Here is an 18899-nt window from a genome sequence, read left to right as displayed (position 1 = left end):
TCTCTTTTTTTTTGTCCTGGACCACATTGTTTAAATACAACTGCATTTGTGCCCATAGGTCCTGGTTTTGAAAAAAATGTATGTTAGGGCACATTGTTATTTTTAGGCAACTGAAATAGATAATTTCATTGACCAACTAAAAGCACAACAAACTGACACATTGATTATACTAAACATAGGTATGTGTAGTGGCACACAAACAAATATAGGGAAATACAACAAATATTTATTTTTTCTGAAATAATAAAAAAGCAAAAAGACTTTCTGAAAAGGAAAAAAACTGTGTGAGACTGACGACAGCAGCCAGAGGAGAGAATAACGTCAAATTTACTGTCCTGTCCCATAGGCGCTGAATTAGAAACGCCTCTCATAAGTGATCATTCGTTTTTTTTGTAATTTGAAGCAAAGATGATAGACTAGATACTAGGGATGCCACGGTTCTCAATATAATATGAACCATTCGATACGACCTTCACGGTTCAATACGCTCTTGTGAATTGCGTTTTTTTCGGTTTTGCGTTTAAACAATTTATGTGCATTTTATATCTCCCCAAATTGACTGTGTGTGCCTGTAAGTCCATGAGCTGAAATGAGGAAACTCCTCCCCACGAGTAAATATCCAATCATTATGCTCTAAAGTTAGGGGGCGCTTAACCATTATTCATTACTTTAACATGGCGAGTGGCGGTGAAGTGAGGCTGAGGCAACATTACAAGGAAGCGCCCTCGAAGTGAGGCAACAGTACAAGTAAAGGACGTCGTCTTTCAAATCTGCGGTGTGAGGACATTTCGATTTTCCCGAAAAGTATAATGCCAATAAAATAAAATAAAAAACGGTGAATAAAAATGAACTGTGTGCAAGCACTGTTTTACACGTATAGCCATGACTGCACATCTGCAGCGCCATCACCCAGCAATTTCACTGTCTAAAGGCAGGAGAACGCCATAAAGTCCTCCAAATAGCAACAATCTCTCGCTGAATCTTTCAAGCAAACATACCCCACTGGTTCCGAGAGACACATAAAAATAACAAAGACAGTGTGGGTGTTTATTGCTACAGATTTGCAGCCATTTTTGGTGATTTGATTGGCTTTTGTCATCTTATAAAAGTACTTGATCCGCGTTACAGACTACAGTCTCGCATTTGTTCAGCACTGAGATAATTAAGATGATTTATTTATGCTTACTTAAGTACAAATATGTTTATTTGAAATGGCCAATTTATCTTTATTAACTTTACATGTATGTTTATTTTCAAAGTGTAGGATTTTATGTATTCCCCAATTTGTACATGGGCCACCAGGAGCTGTGAGATTTCAGTGTTCATTTTTTTATACAATACACAAGGAACTAGTGTACTTTTCTTGGCTTTTAATTATAATAAAATGAGTCTTGCAATAAATCGTTTTTATTTTTTTCCCCTTAACCTCTTACTGTTCCTATTGCCTATAGAATAAAAAAAAAATATGTGTCAAGTTATGAGAACCGAACCGAACAGAAAACCGTGTTAAAAAATCGAGGTATGTATTGAACCGTGGGCTAACTGTATTTTTGCATCCCTACCAGATACATAAATACATATGTCATACGTTTTATAAAAAAAAATCTAAATATTAAAAACTTTCAAGAAATTAAGATGCTGATGACCATTAAACGCATCTAAACAAGCTTGTTAAAAGGGTCTATTATTATTGTCTACATAAATATAAAATAAAACTCCCATTCCAATCTTAGGAGTCTTTGATAGAATCTGGCTTATAGCATAGATGGTCTGCTTGTGTGCTTTAACCTCACACATGAGCAGATCTGTTTCCACGCTATAAAATGTTCAATTTTTCTGCTTAAAATTACTCCTGGCGATGCAGTGGCGAAGTATGTAGTGCTTTCGCCTCACAGCAAGAAGGTCGCTATTTTAAGCCTCAGCTGGGTCAGTTGATGTTTCTCTGTGGAGTTTGCATGTTCTCCCCACTTTCGCGACATGCAATACAGGTGAATTAGGTAAACTAAATTGTCCGTAGTGAATGAGTGGGAATGAGTGTGTATGGATATTTCCCAGAGATGGGTTGCAGCTGGAAGGGCATCCGCTGCGTAAAACATGCTGTATAAGTTGGCAGTTCATTTCGCTGTGGCCCTGGATTAATAAAGGGACTAAGTCGAAAAAAGAATGAATGAATGAATGAATGAAAATGACTGCCATAACATGACAGCACTCCCTTTTAAAAAATGAGAGATTCTGATTGGTTTAATGCACATCATGCCTAATCCACACCCATAACCCATGGAGAGAATAAGGACAGCCCTTTTAGATTATGCGCTGGGCCCACAGACCATTTTTCCCATCCTTAATATAGTAAAAGTGGAATCAGAGATGCCTGCGCTGTGCACTTTTAATCATGTGCTTAATCATTAAAAAAGAAATCAAAGATTTAATAGATGGAATACTGAAAAAAGTGAACAGAAATAGAATAGAAAAGTGACCTTGATTCATAGTATTCATATCTGAAATTAAATAACAGAGGATTTGCACAGTACCCCTGATGGTTTCATTTACTTTATGTACCTTGTGCCTTGGGTCTGTATGCAGAGCATAAAAGAGAGATCAGCGTCAGCAGGCATTCAGTATAAGAATGAACCTTTTCTCACCTGAACTAGTGTGTTTCTCTCTAAAGGCCCTGATATCTGCCGGGTAGAGTTTAAATATTTACACAAGCGCTGGATGACGACTCTTATTGGTATCCGTGCAGTGGATTGGTCTATCATTCGCCACTCTTACAGTTTAGATCTGGCTTCTTCAACACCAACTCTGTCCTTGGTTAAAATGTAATAACGTTTATCATTAAACATTATTCAGCTCAAGAAATGTTATATGTTAGTGTGCTGTGTCATGTTGTGTACATAATATACTCTCATACTCTGCATATGTGCATTTGTACATATACACTCAGATTCATACTGTACTGTTTCATATGTCTACAGTACCGTATGTACTGTATAGTGATAAAAAAAAAACAATTGTGAGCTATGATGGCTGTTTTGCACCATTTCAGAGGATAATTATGTTTCCCTCTGAAATGGTAAAAAAAAATGTTTTAAAAATGATTTTCGATAGTGTAAAAATAGGTGGCACGGTGGCTCAGGGGTTAGCATTGTCACCTCACAGCAAGAAGGTTGCTGGTTCGATTACCAGTTTGCATTTATGTGATGAATTTGCATGTTCTCCTCATGTTTGTGAGGGTTTCCTACGCATTTTCAGGTTTCCCCCACAGTCCAAAGGCATGTGCTATGTGAATTGAATAAACTAACCTGGCCATAGTGTATGAGTGTGTATGGGTGTTGTTTCCTAGTACTGGGTTGAGCTCACTGCGTAAAACATATGCTGGAATATTTGCGCATCTGCTGCGTGAAACATATGCTGGAATAGTTGGCGGTTCATTCTGCTGTGGCAACCTCTGAAATAGACTGTCTATCTGATCCCAAAACTTTTTTTGATGCATTTTGGACCACTTTTCATTGAGGAGCATTCAAGTGGAACTTGATGTTTTTAAAATAATATAATGGATAATTTGGAAATTACAAATCAAAAAAGAAAGCAGGATAACTTTGTGTCATCAAACTTTAAGTTCAAACAACAAACTTTGGGTCCTCAAGGTTACAGATAAACCTTTAGGATTAACGTTATTGATTGATGATCGTTAGTGATTTCAATGTAGACACATTAGTAGGGACAGATACTGATATAGGGGCAAGTTAGCTATTTTTAGTGCAAGTTAGCTATGAACAAACAATTTAAATGATGGACTTAAAGCATATGCGATTGCATCATTGTGAGGTTTTATAAACATAACCTTTTTAATTTTGATAGTTTTATTCAATTTAATTATCTTAAACGTTAAATGTTTAAATAATCATGTTCCAATGCTGTTTTCAGATCCAGTTAGTGGGCATCAAACCTCTCATGGAGTCACACGAGCAACTGCTAATGATGACAGCATACTTGTCAATCCTCCTGTTTTTCCCTGGATTCTCCCTTATTTAACAGTTCTATCTCGATATCGTTCCATAAAAGTATTTTCCTGTATTTCTCCTGTATTTTCAGTCACTCTCTGAAGGGTGGCAATAAACATTAAGGGCCCTGTCATACACCCGGCGCAAGAGTTTTGAGGTGTTGCGCCGCGCTGTTTAATTAGCAAAAGCAATAGCGTTCATTTGTGTGCCGATAGGCGTTCTGGTCTAAAAAGGAAGGCGTTCTGAGCCGCACTGCCGGCGTGTTGCTATTTTGAGAAACTAAAATAGATTTTTCATTAGAACAAAACAAACCCGGTCTAAACTCCGGTGCAGAGTTGCGCCTCGCTTACACACTGCTTAATACGCACAAGAGAGCAATAGCCAAATATCTTTACATATGAAAAAAATTAAATATTAAGGATATATATATATATATATATATATATATATATATATATATATATATATATATATATATATAGTATATATATATATATATATAGTATATAATAAGAATAGATATAGGATATAAATATAAAGGATTAAAATATTACAAAACATATTTATTTCTAGCCTACATAAATATGAAAATCACTGCTTTTATGTCTTCTTCATCTCGGGAGGCTTTTTCAGTTCATTCATAACAATTTGCTTTTATATAATGTTATTTGTATTAGCAGTATTATTTATTATATCCATATTTATATTTGTTTAATTAAAATCAAGCTTAGATTTGCCCACCTGTCAGGTTTTAGACCATATGGGGCACAGCATGTGTTTTAGGATATAACTCAGGTTTTTGAGCACACTTCGTTACTGTTGTTCATTTATTCGTTTGCTGGAAATTAGAACTGAATTTAGAAATAGTTTTGAAACGAATATTTGCACTTAACAAACGCAATTAATTATTTATAGACTAATTGATGTCTGTGAGTAAAGGTTTTCCTATACAAGAGCGAAAGTGAAAGTAATCCATTATCTGTCATTCTCAAGCAGTAGATGCTCTGTTTAACAGTTTTCTGTTAAAACTGTTAACTGTTTGCTTATGAAATGCTCATTTTTTCCACTTAGACTTACTTTGCGTCCTGTAAATAGCGAATGCGCTCTTGGCGCGATGCAGCTGGCTCTTAAAGGGAATGGGAGAGGAGACTCTAATTGGTTTATTCTCAAAACACACCTATAACTCATTAAGAAAATAATTGCAACCCTTTTAGACCATGCGCCACGGCGCAGAGCAGATTTTTCCGTCCGTAAATTAGCAAAAATGCGTTCTGACATACCCTGAAAACGTTTGCGCCCTGCGTTTTGCGCTCTGCGCATGGATCATCAAAATAGAGCCCGAAAGAGCCGATCCTCTCTATATACAACCCATAACACCAAACAAGCAAGGGAAGCCTCTTGCTCTTAAATGTGATTCTGTTTTGTGCTTTCATTTTCATCACTTTGAAATTACTTTAAAAATGGCGGGATTCCCTCCTTTTCATTACAGGTGTCATCACCCCTCTCATGCAGTCCTCAAAACTGTCATATAGCAGTGTGTGACTGTCAGCTGATGCGCTCCATAGTGATAAAAGAGACCCTGTTTCCTCAACAGATTCTGTACATGCGATTCGAAGCCGAGCAAACGTCTGGGTTTTAGGTGCGCGAACAGATACATACACATAATAAATAAAAATAACATCTAAAGATTTCGATCTTGGTCAGATTTTTTTAAACACAACTAATTTTGTCCTAAATGAGCATAAAAAGACAATAACAATCTTCTCTTGATTGTTGACTTTGACACACATACACCTACCTTCTGGAGAGTGTTCTTGATCTGGCCAACTGTTGTGAAGGGTGTTTTCTTCAGCAGGGAAAGAATTTGTTGGTCATCCACCACAGTTGTTTATGTGGTCTTCTGGGTCTTTTGGTGTCGCTGAGCTCACTGGTGCGTTCTTCCTTTTTAAGAATGTTCCAAACAATTGTTTTGGCCATGTCTGATGTTTTTGCTATGTCTCTGTTTTTTTTATTTTTTATTTTTTTTTTTAGACTAATGATGGCTTGCTTGACTGATAGTGACAGCTCTTTGGATGTCATCTTGAGAGTTGACAGTAACAGATTTCAAATGCAAATAGCGCACTTGAAATGAACCGTGGAGCTTTTATCTGCTCATTGTGTGTAGGATAATGAGAGAATAACATACACCTGGCCATGGAACAGCTTAGAATCCAATTTTACAATTAGTTTTGGACCCTTAACAAGTGGGAGGCACATATGCAAACTGTTGCAATCCCTACACCATTCGCCTGATTCGGATGTCAGCTTTAATTTGAAATATAAAGCTGACACCCTGCAGTTAAAGTGCATCATGTTTCATTTCAAGTCCATTGTGTTGGTGTATAGAGCCTAAATTGTTAGAATTGTGTCGATGTCCAAATATTTATGGACCTAACTGTAGTTCCTAAAATTACTACACCAAATGCGGTTGCAGTTACAAGAAATAAAATATCAAGATGCAAATATTAACAATTAAATTACAATTTAAAGGTACAGTCAAAACTCGAGGAAAGTACAAGAAATTACAAAAAAAGTGTTATTCGTGAGATGTGAAGTTGCAAATGCAGTAAGTATTCGCAAAGCAAAATCCCTGAGTATTTTTTAATAATCTCTTAAAACTTACCTTTTTATGGTAGCTTTTATTTGATTTTATTTGACTTTCATTTGATTTTTAGATCTATTAATGTTTTATGTGTTTTAATTATTTTAGTTTTTAATTATTGTATATATTTTTTGCATTCATCCTTGTGTCATTTACTGCTGCACATTTTATGTCTGCATAGTGACTTGAGATGCAACTGTTAAAGGTGCTATATAAAAATACATTTTATTATTATTTTTTATCATTATTATTATAAATAAACTCACAACTAGGTGTTTGCACCCTGACACAGACACAAGTCAACTTTTTAGTATTTATAAACAGAGTTTCTACAATTGTTCTCCACTTTTGGGAGATGATCAATGCCCCTATCTTCATGTGTCCACCCCCACTTTTCAAATTATTTCCACATCGTTGAATAGGATGGCAAGAATCTGACTAGAGAGCCATGAGTAATGAATGTATATTATTCTCGGTGAAAACTGTAATTGTTGCAAATTACCTCATAAAACTACAAGCATAAAAGCTCTGTAAAGAGAAATACTTATTTTTTTCTTGGGCCTCGGCCATTCTATACATTAGGAGCGTGTGCTCACGTGCGAAACGCAGCACACTGTAGTTTTCCTGAAGGGTGAGATTAATGGCCTGACCTTCACTGAACGGCCGACGTATTTAGCACAAAGTTTGTAATACGGCTATAGCAGTGGGTCACAGCAGTGCTGCTCATCTGATGAAAAACCAGGTACACACTCACACATATCCGCTTCTGAAAATAAAGTGCACAAGAGCCACACGCAAAATGAAAGAAATAGGAATATCCACCCTGTAAACAGAGCACTAGACACAGTGACGTGCATGCTTTTATGAGAGAAAACGATTTGGTTTGAATCCTCTTTTGTTTGATTTATTTTCTTCAGATGGGTGGTGAATCGTGCGTCATCACCCAGACTGCATGGGTTCATTTTGTTAAGAATTTATCTGGGTTTTCTTTTCAGCAGAGAAGGTTTATTATTGTCACACTTTACATAGTATTCTAAACCTGAACTTGAGTCTGAATGCATCGCTTTTAATTTAGATTAAAAACACCAAATAAAATGGCATTGCTTTGTAAATGTAGTAATCATATTCTGTTAGATTTGATAGATTTGAATCAGATGAGTCCATCAGTCAAGGTATCTATCTGGCAATGATCCTTTCTGCTCAAATGCTTTCATGCGCTGACTTGATTTTTTTTGCCGCGTTAATTCCGAGCAGGATGGTGCGGAGGAAATGGTGTTTGAAGTGTAGATGCGGTAAGCATTGTACCAGGTCTTTCTCTCTTTCTCATCATAATTCTCTCTGATCTTCCTCTTGGGATTCTGCCTCACCTCTGCATGAAACAGTTCTTGGTCTCTCACCAAACTGCGTTTGCTCTCAGGCTGATGAATCAAGAATTCATGTATGTACGAGGAGTCATTTGGTACTGTTTTAGTTAAAACCAACAGTAGATGAATCATGTGAGGGGAGACTCTGTTGGGGCTTAAAACTGATGATTTGAGCTAAAATGGCAAATTAAAATCTGTGTGAAATCAAAATTTACATTGTTTATTTTGTTAGTGTAGGGCGACGCCCCGTGTTCGCGTCGGTTTCCTCAGGGTGCTCCGGTTTCCCCCACAAGTCCAAAGACATATGCTATAGGTGAATTGGGTATGCTAAATTGTCCGTAGTGTATGTGTTAATGAGTGTTTATGGATGTCTCCCAGTGATGGGTTGCACCTGGAAAGGCATCCGTTGTGTAAAATACATGATGGATAAGTTGGCAGTTGATTCCAGTGTTTCAACCCCGAATTAATAAAGGAACTAAGCCGAAAAGAAAATGAATTAATAAATGAATGAATTTTGTTAGCGCACATTCTTGCTCTTTAGATTGACTAATCCATCCAAATAAATCCATCCATAAATCCATCCAAATAAAAAAGAAAAAGAATTTGTTTTTGGTAATCTTTAGTGAAAATGTGACAATTTGCTGTTCTTCTCAGTTGACGTCAGTTTGACAACTTCAGCCACATACACTCACCGGCCACTATATTAGATACATCCTGTTTATTAGGTACAATTGCTGACAACAACATTGCTATAGCAAACTGTAAGATATGTAAACTTGGGATTGCCTGCTGCATATTTTAAGCTGATTTTAAGCTCATATTTTATATGTATATAAAAATCGAATATAAATACAAACAGCCCCTCAGCCTAAAATAAATTTTTTTACTGTTGCACTAAAGTCCAAACGTAAAGAATGTATGCTATTTATTAATTGATTGTTCAAGCTGCCTCACAGAAGTGCTCTGTTTGTTAACAGAGTTGTTGAATGTTAAAATAGGGTGAATTAAATAAAACATAAAGAACAGCCTGGATCTGTTTCTTCGCTCTTCTTTATTCTTTTTAAGTATCAAATCGGGTTTTGGTCTCAGTAGATACTGATCAGGACATCTCTACTAAAAACCAGAAAATATTATTTTACAGACTGCATTATAAATAAGTCATATGAACATTTTCATATTAGTCAATTATATTACTGGAATTAATTTAAAAACTGAATAAAAATGAATTTACACAAGTAAATAAATAGACTCTATGATGGGCTAAAAATCTGCAGAAATCTGTGGATGTCTGCACAGTCAGATTCAGTGTGTGCCTAGTCATAAGACATAGAGGGATCCAGCAGCAATAGACTGGATTGGTCACAACAAACACATGGAATCAATTGACCTTATTCTCCGCCGATGCTTTCTTTCTGGAGCAATATTTGCATTTGTGCATGTCATGGAGACACCAAATTTGTATTATTATTTTTCATATATTTTTGCAGCTGTACAGGTAGTTATCGCTGCCTGCTTTACCCTGTGTTGTGCCTATCTATCTATCTATCTATCTATCTATCTATCTATCTATCTATCTATCTATCTATCTATCTATCTATCTATCTATCTATCTATCTATCTATCTATCTATCTATCTATCTATCTATCTATCTATCTATCTATCTATCTAACCTACATAACCTACCTCTATCTATCTATCTATCTATCTATCTATCTATCTATCTATCTATCTATCCATCTATCCATCCATCCATCCATCCATCCATCCATCTAACCTACCTAACCTCTATCTATCTATCTATCTATCTATCTATCTATCTATCTATCTATCTATCTATCTATCTATCTATCTATCTATCTATCTATCTATCTATCCATCTATCCATCCATCCATCCATCCATCCATCCATCCATCCATCCATCTAACCTACCTAACCTCTATCTATCTATCTATCTATCTATCTATCTATCTATCTATCTATCTATCTATCTATCTATCTATCTATCTATCTATCTATCTATCTATCTATCTATCTATCTATCTATCTATCTATCTATCTATCTACCTAGCATCATCTGTTTTTCCATCTTCTCAACATTCACTTAAAGTGGCATTAGTGTTCATGTATCCTCTTTTTGAAACAAGTAAACAGTTTACAGCTGCAAATGGAGAATGATGAGCTTCAGCAGAAGCATTTTAGATCAAGAGGACTCTGCACTTAGTCTTGTTTTTATTACCCTCATTTCCAAGCGCTTAGTGTTAAACTAAGTAGAAATGTGCCTTAATACTTTCAAATTGATGTCTTACGGTTTGGCCTCGCCTTCAAAGGCTTTTAACATCTTTATTACTGCCATTAGCTTCCACTTGCACACTTCACACACCCAACTGTAATTATTTCTGCAGAAGAATTTTGGGTTGGTTTCCTGCTACCGGCGATTGTTTTCCCTGCTTCGATATTCTCCATTTATATCACTTTCTGTCTGGCGCGCAAGACGTTTTCACAGTGGTGGAATACCTAAACACCATGGCAGTGCATGCACACATTGTTTTCAGTTCAAATAAAGATAAATCTGGCGGCAGACAATAACAGCGCAGTGGTGTGAAGGTATTGGGGGATGTGTTTTCGTGAGGCGTACATTCTCAGTAACATTTGGATGCATTTGATTAAGTCTAATGTTCTTCAAATAAAGAATAATACCGCAAATGAGCTCTATGATGAAAACAACAAAGGATATGAAAGTGATGTGCTTAATGCACTTGGGTTTATTCACAGCCACACAGACAGTGCTGATGTGTAATCTATCAGAGGAACATCCAACAAATAATATCTGTCTAGTAGGTGTATCGTTTGATAATGATGTCCAAAAGGACTGTAACAGGCTGCATTTATGCATGAGCGCAGCCCAAATGCACTGCAAGGTCAGACACGCAGCGAACAGCTCGCCGTAGAAGCTCTTATTGCATGGGTATCACGTCCTGACAGGGTCCGAAACCAGCTCGGCACACACACACACACACACACACACACCCTGGAGTCTCATGACATCATACTAAAAAGATATCAAAACACATTATAGACCTAGCTGAAAGAGAGAGGAAATGTGCAAAAAATTGCTTTGAAATTTGAGGCAAAGCATGGATTACAGTATATGGGCCACACATGGATGATTTGCACTAAGAAGGTAGTTAGTGTATATAAAGGGACTATGATTATAGCACAAATGGACACAGCGTGCAGGGTTGCTTATTTCTTGCTTTTAATCATTAATTAGTGTGTATGTGTGTGTCAGGGGAGCATTTCCAGGCTGTGCTGGAGTCTTAGCAGCCCTGCTGCGCACACATGAAGGTCAGGTGACCTGCTCTTCAGGGAGCATCAGTGACGTCCTCAAGCTTTAGCAAACTCTACACAGAGAACAAAAGGAGCAGCAGAGACATCAACCCATTTTGTCTGAGTCAAAACAAAGTCTGTCTATAAATATAGCAATCTGTCCATCCTTACATCTGTCCGTCACTGTCTATCGTCCGTCGCTCTATCTGTTTATCTGTCTGTCTATATTTCCATATGTCTGTCTGTTGGTTTGTCTGTATTTCTATATATTGCCTGTCTGTCTCTGTGTTTGTCTGTATTTCTATACATTGCCTCTATGTCTGTTTGTCTGTATTTCTATACATTGTCTGTCTGTCTCTCTATTTTTCTATTGTCCGTTTTGTCTGTCTGTCTGTCTGTCTGTCTGTCTGTCTGTCTGTCTGTCTGTGTCTCTATATATCGTCTTTCTGTCTGTCTGTTTTTATTTTTGTATATTGTTTTTCTTTCTGTTTGTCTGTCTGTATTTCTAAATATTGTCTGTCTGTCTGTCTGTCTATATGTCTTTATATATCATCTGTATGTCTGTCTATTTTTCTATTATGCATCAGTCAGGCTCTGTCTGTCTGTCTGTCTGTCTGTCTGTCTGTCTGTCTATTTTTCCATTGTCCTACCATCAGTTGCTTTCTGTCTGTCCGTCTGACAATATATTGTCTGTTTATCTGACTATATATTGTCTGTCTGACTTTCTATATATTGTCTGTCTATCATCTTTCTATATATCTGTTTGTCTGTCTTTCTATCTTTCTATCATACATTCATCTGTCAGTCTTTTTCTGTCTGTCTGTCTGTCTGTCTGTCTGTCTGTCTGTCTGTCTACCTGACTATATATTGTCCATCTGTCTGTCGTTCTATATATTGTCTGTATGTCTGTCTTTCTTTTTTTCCACCCGTCAGTATCTTTCTGTCAATAAATTTTCTGTCTGTCTATCTATATACGTATCATCTGTCTGTCTTTATTTATGTTGCCTGTCTGTCATCTGTCTGTTTTTCTACCATTCGTACATTCATCAGTCTCTTTCTGTCTGTCTGTCTGTCTGTTGATCTGTCTAACTATATATTGTCTCTCTGTCTGTCTACCTGACTATATATTGTCCGTCTGTTTGTCATTCTATATTGTCTGTTGGTCTTTCTGTTTGTCTATGTTTTTACTTTTCCATACTACAGTCTCTTTCTGACAATACATTGTCTGTCTGTCTGTCTATCTATTTGACATATATATATATATATATATATATGCCCATCTATATATCATCTGTCTGTCTATGTTTATATATTGTCAGTCTGTCCTGTCTGTCTATCTGACTATATATCGTCTGTCTGTCTATCTGTCTATCGTCGTTCTGTCCTGTCTTTCTATCTGACTATGTATCATCTGTCTGTCTGTCTATCTCTCTATATATTGTTTGTCTGTATTTTTTTCTGACTATATATTATCTGTCTTTCTATCTGTCTATATATTGTCAGTCTTTCTATCTGTCTATCGGACTATATATTGTCTGTCTATCCTGTCTGTCTATCTGATAATATATTGTCTGTCTGTCCTGTCTGTCTATCTGACTATTTATCGTTGATCTGTCTATATATCATCTGTCTGTCTATCTGACTGTATTTTGTCTGTCTGTATATCTGTCTATATATCGTCTGTTTGTCTATATATCGTCTGTCTGTCTTTGGCAATATATCTTCTGTCTGTTTATCTGTCTATATATTGTCTGTCTGTCTGTCTGTCTGTCTATCTTTCTATGTATCGTCGGACTGTCTATCTGTCTATATATCATCTCTCTGTCTATCTATTTATCTATCATGTGTCAGCCAATCTCTTTCCGTCTGTCTATCTGTATGTCTGTCTGTTGATCCATTCATCCATCCATTTATCTGTCCATCCTCCATCTGTCCATCTGTTACCATCTGTCCATCCATCTATTGGTTCATCATCCATTCATCTTTTCAACATTTCACTTAAATCTATTAATGTTTAATTTTCCACTATATTTGATTTAAAATTTAAACAAACAGGTTAAATTTGCAAATGGAGAATGATGAGTTTAAGCTTTGCACTTAGCCTTGATTTCAGTGCTTTTTTTAATATTTATCTGCTGGTTCATCCATCCATCCATTTTCCATTATCACTTTATTCATCTGTCCATACATCCATCTATCTGTCTGTTCATTCATCTACCTGAAGCAACTGACAGAAGAAGCTGTAACTCAATTTTATATGTGACTGTGAATTTGACAAATCTCAGCTCTATCAATCAAGCACTGTAATTTTCAAAGGAACAAGTAGTTTCCTTTTCCCACTTTTTTCTCTTGGAAGATGCGTTTAAAACTCACTCGGCTGAAATTTCTCAGGGGTCATGAAATGTTCTCCACAGATTTTCACTAGCTTCCCAAGCCACTTATTATTTTTGTAGACGCACTGTAAAAATGTTTGGTCAGGTAGGCTAAAAAATATGCTTAATGTAGCCACTAAATTAGTTTTATTCAGGTTATTCAAAATAATTTGATGTAATCGGACTGAACCAGCCGCATTAAGTCTGTTTTGAAGGGTCATTTTTCTGGAGAGTAATTTTTAGGACTCTTACCCATCTCACTGCTCGCAGAGTTATGCAGGAAAAGATTTCCATTTTAAGGCTTTGAGAAGAAGTGACTGAGAGGAAAATTACTAAGAATTACGTAAATCAGGGTTATTATGGGTCTTATCTAATAGCCATTAACGTACATCACAGACTGCCAAAACGGAAGATGTCTACAATAGTTGTACTCCCAAGAAGTGAACAACCTGCTTAAAACATGCTTTTAGGAACCCTTCAAAATATGGGCAAACTAAGAGCTTTATTAGGACATCTGCTAACTTGGGGCTTAGCTGATGCATTCAGAATATACCTTTTGCCCTTGTGCGCATGTCTTCCCTTAGGCAGAAATCCATTTCAGGATGCATTTTCTGGCAGTGAAATGTGTAGGTTCATTAAACATTAAAAAATATATATGCTTAAAGTTTATTTAGTCAATTCTGAGAACTATGCTAGCATATAGATGTCCAGTATTGAGCATAAAGATTGGCTGTAATCTGTAAGCATAGACTACAAACTACAAAACTCAATCCAGTCCAAGCATTACAAGATAATTCAGTGATTATTTCTCACCTTTTTAACATGTTGTCTTGGCAATACAAAATGGGAATCAGAAAGACCAGAAAATAAAATTAAAAATACAACCCCAAATCAGAAAAGGTTGTGACAGAATGGTAAACGAAAATAAAAATAATACAATGTATTGATTTCCAAATTTACTTTGACTTGTATTTCATTGCTATAATTGTATTTCATATAGACTATATGAACTCAAAACATTTAATGTTTTGTCTTGACTGTGCTTGACTGGCCTATCTGCAGTCCTGACCTGTCTCCCATATAAAATGTGTGGTGCATTTTGAAGGGCAAAATGCAAAAGCAAAGAGCCTGTTGCCCACCTGTTTGCAGTAAGAATGGGACAATAGACAGAAAAAAACAACCTCGCAAACTCGTAACTGACTGAAGGAGCCTAAATATGTCAAAGAGTCTCAAGGCAACAAAAACTTCTAAGACAAATGGGGTTGATGGAATCTAAACCCTGTTAAGAAAGATGAGGCAAACAGGGACGTAGAGAGATACAGATCTGTCTCAGGCGCTTTGTTAAAGAGAACATGTCTAATTATATCACTTTGACAATACACTATCCACTAAACTGGGAATTCTGTCTTTTAGAAAATGTGACAAGCAACATGCCGCTTTAAATAGCAAAGGATGCATATTTTATAAATGCACACGCTGAGCTAAAATGATCTGTAAATGTTAAAGCTGCGACAATTCAGCGCTAAAATGAAGGTTTGTGAAGTTATAGGCTGCGCTAAAAGTGCTAAACTTTATAAAAATTAGTAATAAATCAGGGCTTTTACACGTCATTATGTACACCAAAGAATGGCAAAATCCAATATGCTCACAATAGTCACTCCCATATCTAGTTTGCATGTTCTCCCTGCATTCGCGTGAGTTTCCTCCGGGTGCTCCAGTTTCCCCCACAGTCCAAAGACATGCAGTACTGGTGAATTGGGTAGGCTAAATTGTCTGTAGTGTATGAGGTTGTGTTTGTGTATATGTTTCCCAGAGCTGGTTTGCGACTGGAAGGGCATCCGCTACGTAAAAACCTGCTGGATAAGTTGGCGGTTCATTCCGCTGTGGTGACCCCGGATTAATGAAGGGACTAAGCCGACAAGAAAATGAAATGAAATTAAATATCTACATTTATATTATGCTTTTAGGAAATATTGACTTTACTGGCAAACTGTAGTCATTGAACAATTACAAACGCATGAAGTAATCTAAAACTATTTTAAAAAGTGAATATAAAACATTTACAAGCTTTTTTATTTATTGACACACACACACACACACACACACACACACACACACACACACACACACACACACATATATATATATATATATATATATATATATATATTTTTTTTTTTTTTTTTTTTTTTTTTTTTTTTTTTTTTTTTTTTGCTAGTTTAGTTGTGTTTTTGCTGAATTGGTACAGTGGGGTTCAGAGGCTTTTTTATTGTGTTACTTACCTAGTTATTAAACATAACAATTTACAATTGCATGACAAAATTGTATACATAACATAAACATTTATACACTAGAGGGGCTTCATATTTATTATTTTTTTTATAGTAAAAATAGGGAAAAATTATAAAAATGTTTGCATGTTGATTATCAATATTAGATTCCATTTAAGCTTTTTTGCTGTTTTCTAAATCAGTGTTTTCCAACCCTGTTCCTGAAAGCACACCAGCAGTTCACATGTTCAACCTCTTTTTAATCAAACACTCCTGAAAAGACCCGGATTAAGAATTCAGAAGCCCCTGGGCACATTGTCTTGTAGGGACCCTGTCGCAGAGAGTTATATTGATTATATATCATATATATTATTTAATAAATATTAAATGGCATTTAAAGTTTTTTGCATCTAAACCTTTCATGTTTTTAATATTATTGACTATAAAATAGTGAAATATTTGTACTATATAATACTAAAACACATGGGCCGTATGTATGTGAAGCTGAATGTTTCAAATAGTAAAATTCATCAGAAATGTTTTAGTCAAAAGAAAACTGCACAAATTTATGTGTGTTAATTGCTTGATTATTTGTAAATTGCAAAAAAAAAAAAAAAAACTAAAGACAAAGCTGTTTAATGCACATGTAGTAATCTGAAAAATAAGAGTTAATTTCTGTGGTTGAAAAAAAAAAGTTACTGTTCTACTGTGGGCTATGGTATGGTTCAGTTTTGCTTGGCTCGGTTTGCATTTCCTCTGCAGATTATTAAAGCTTAAAGTGGGTGGGATAATCACTATAATTGCACCGCCTCTACAACATTATCGTTTTCTTTCTGGCTCGTCCCATCCAGCTCAATCCACACCTCGCTACCAATGAGAGGAAAGTCTGAATCTCTACCACCATGCTGCCATTTCACACAATGTAATTGTGCAAATCTACAATAAAGCAGTGGCAGCAGCTTACTATTTAATATAGCAGGTTTGGTGTCTTGTGTAGCAAATCCAATCATTCTGCTAGTGGCGATTCTCTCAGAACAATCACAGTTCATTCATTCATTCATTTTTGGCTTAGTCCCTTTATTAATCAGGGATCGCGACAGCAGAATGAACTTATCCAGCACATGTTTTACACAGCAGATGCCCTTCCAGCTGCAACTGGATCTCTGGAAAACATCCATACATGCTCATTCACACTCATCCACTATGGACAATTTAGCCAACCCAATTCACCTGTACCGCATGTCATTGAACTGTGGAAACCGGAGCACCCGGAGGAAACCCGTATCACCCATCATTTAATGTTTCTTTTAAAATTAATTTTTTTTTCTTAGACTCCTGTGTGTACACTATGAATGCATACACAGAGATAGTTCCAAATGCAGGCTTTATTAAGCAAAATCCCTTTGCTTAATAAAGCCTGCATTTGGAACTATCTCCGTGTATGCATTCATAGTCAGACAGGCAGGGTCAACAGGAACAAACTGTAGCATCACAGTAGCAAGACTGAGCAAAAATGCGTTGAAGGTGAGATGTATATAAAGTCCTGGTAATCAGTCCTCATGTAATTCAGCTGTGTAATCAGTGGTAAACTGGATCTGGTGTGTTTAAAGTGCATGATGGAATATGTAGTCCAGTTCAGTAGCAGATGTGATGTGTAGAGTGCCCTCTAGTGTGTTGGGCACTCAATTTAGTGACTGTGACAGTGTAGGCTCAGTGATTTTACTTTTATAGTGACGAATAAGTTCTTTTCATCACCTTTAAAGTGAAATAACTGAACATAAACATGGAAGGTTGAAAAAATGGTCATTTTAGGAGAAAATTTCAGACGGTTTCTGCATCCGAACTCTTAAATAAATTATACAACAATTATATTTCCTGAGAATAAAGGAAACTCACATGGTTTTTGAGCTAAGGGTCATTATTTACTCATTCTTTGCTCAAAAACAATTTGAGTTTCTTCTGTTGAGCATAGAAAAAGACTATTTGAACAATGCTGGTAGCTGATTGATTTCCATAGTATTTTTATCCTACTATGGAAGTCAGCGTGTCAAGCATTCTTCAAAATATCCTCTTTTGTGCTAAACACAAGAAAGAAAACCACTAAGAAAGAGTAAATGGGGTAATTTAAAATTTTGGATGAACTATTCTTTTAATCATGGTTAACTGAGGCTTAGCTAATGCATTCAGAGTATAACTTTTGCTGTTAAAGTATATGCATGTCTTCCCTAAGGCTTAAATCCATTTTAAGAACCTTTTTCTTTATAAAGTTTTGTGAAGTTATGGATTGCCTTAAAAGACCTGAGCGATACCAACCTCATATGTGCATTATGATGAAATATAAAAACCAAAGTAGCTAGTTTAGAATGCATTTCTTTTTTAATAATGGCTATGGATTACATAAACTTCTTAACAAATTCAGACTTTCTGCTCTCTGAAAAGCGAAAATAGAAAAGCAGCCTGAAGTCTGCTGAAGGCTCATTTGAATGTACAGAGGGGACGGGTGAAGTGAATCAGACTTGATGGGATGAAATGATCCTCTCTTTGACTTTACCAGGCCAGAAACAAACATCATCTATGTCCATATTGTTTGGATGTTGTGATGCTTCACGTCTCTGTGCACACGGAAAAGAGAGAACGAAAGCGTCATTACGGCATAGCTGCCCAGTGAAGCTTGCTATGAGGGCCCAACACATTAGCAGATTATGGGTTTGTGTCTGGTTTCTGTTGTTCATTAAGTGTCAAGAGAAGAATGAACCCAACTGACTTCTCTAATGGCATCTCAGAAACTGTGAGTCCTTTGACTTATTTTGATTTCTTTGCTGTTTTGGGAAAAATCAGACCGCGTGCTTTGAGGAAAGGTGGAGCAGCACTCCAAAGTAATAAAGAAACAAGCGCTGAGTGCAAAACCTGTATCTCTTT

The 18899-nt window shown here is 36.2% G+C and overlaps 1 long non-coding RNA gene across 1 annotated transcript in view; it reads left to right on the top strand.

The window, feature by feature from the left end:
• LOC141378439 (uncharacterized) overlaps positions 1–18899 on the top strand; it is a 61954-nt gene that overhangs the window by 37274 nt on the left and 5781 nt on the right. The gene's annotated exons all lie outside the window — the stretch shown is intronic.

This window comes from Danio rerio, chromosome 17 (assembly GCF_049306965.1).
Source record: "Danio rerio strain Tuebingen ecotype United States chromosome 17, GRCz12tu, whole genome shotgun sequence".
In the NCBI taxonomy this organism is placed as follows: Eukaryota; Metazoa; Chordata; class Actinopteri; order Cypriniformes; family Danionidae; genus Danio; species Danio rerio.
The sequence above is the reverse complement of the archived record's forward strand: the minus strand, read 5'-3'. Positions and strand labels throughout refer to the sequence as shown.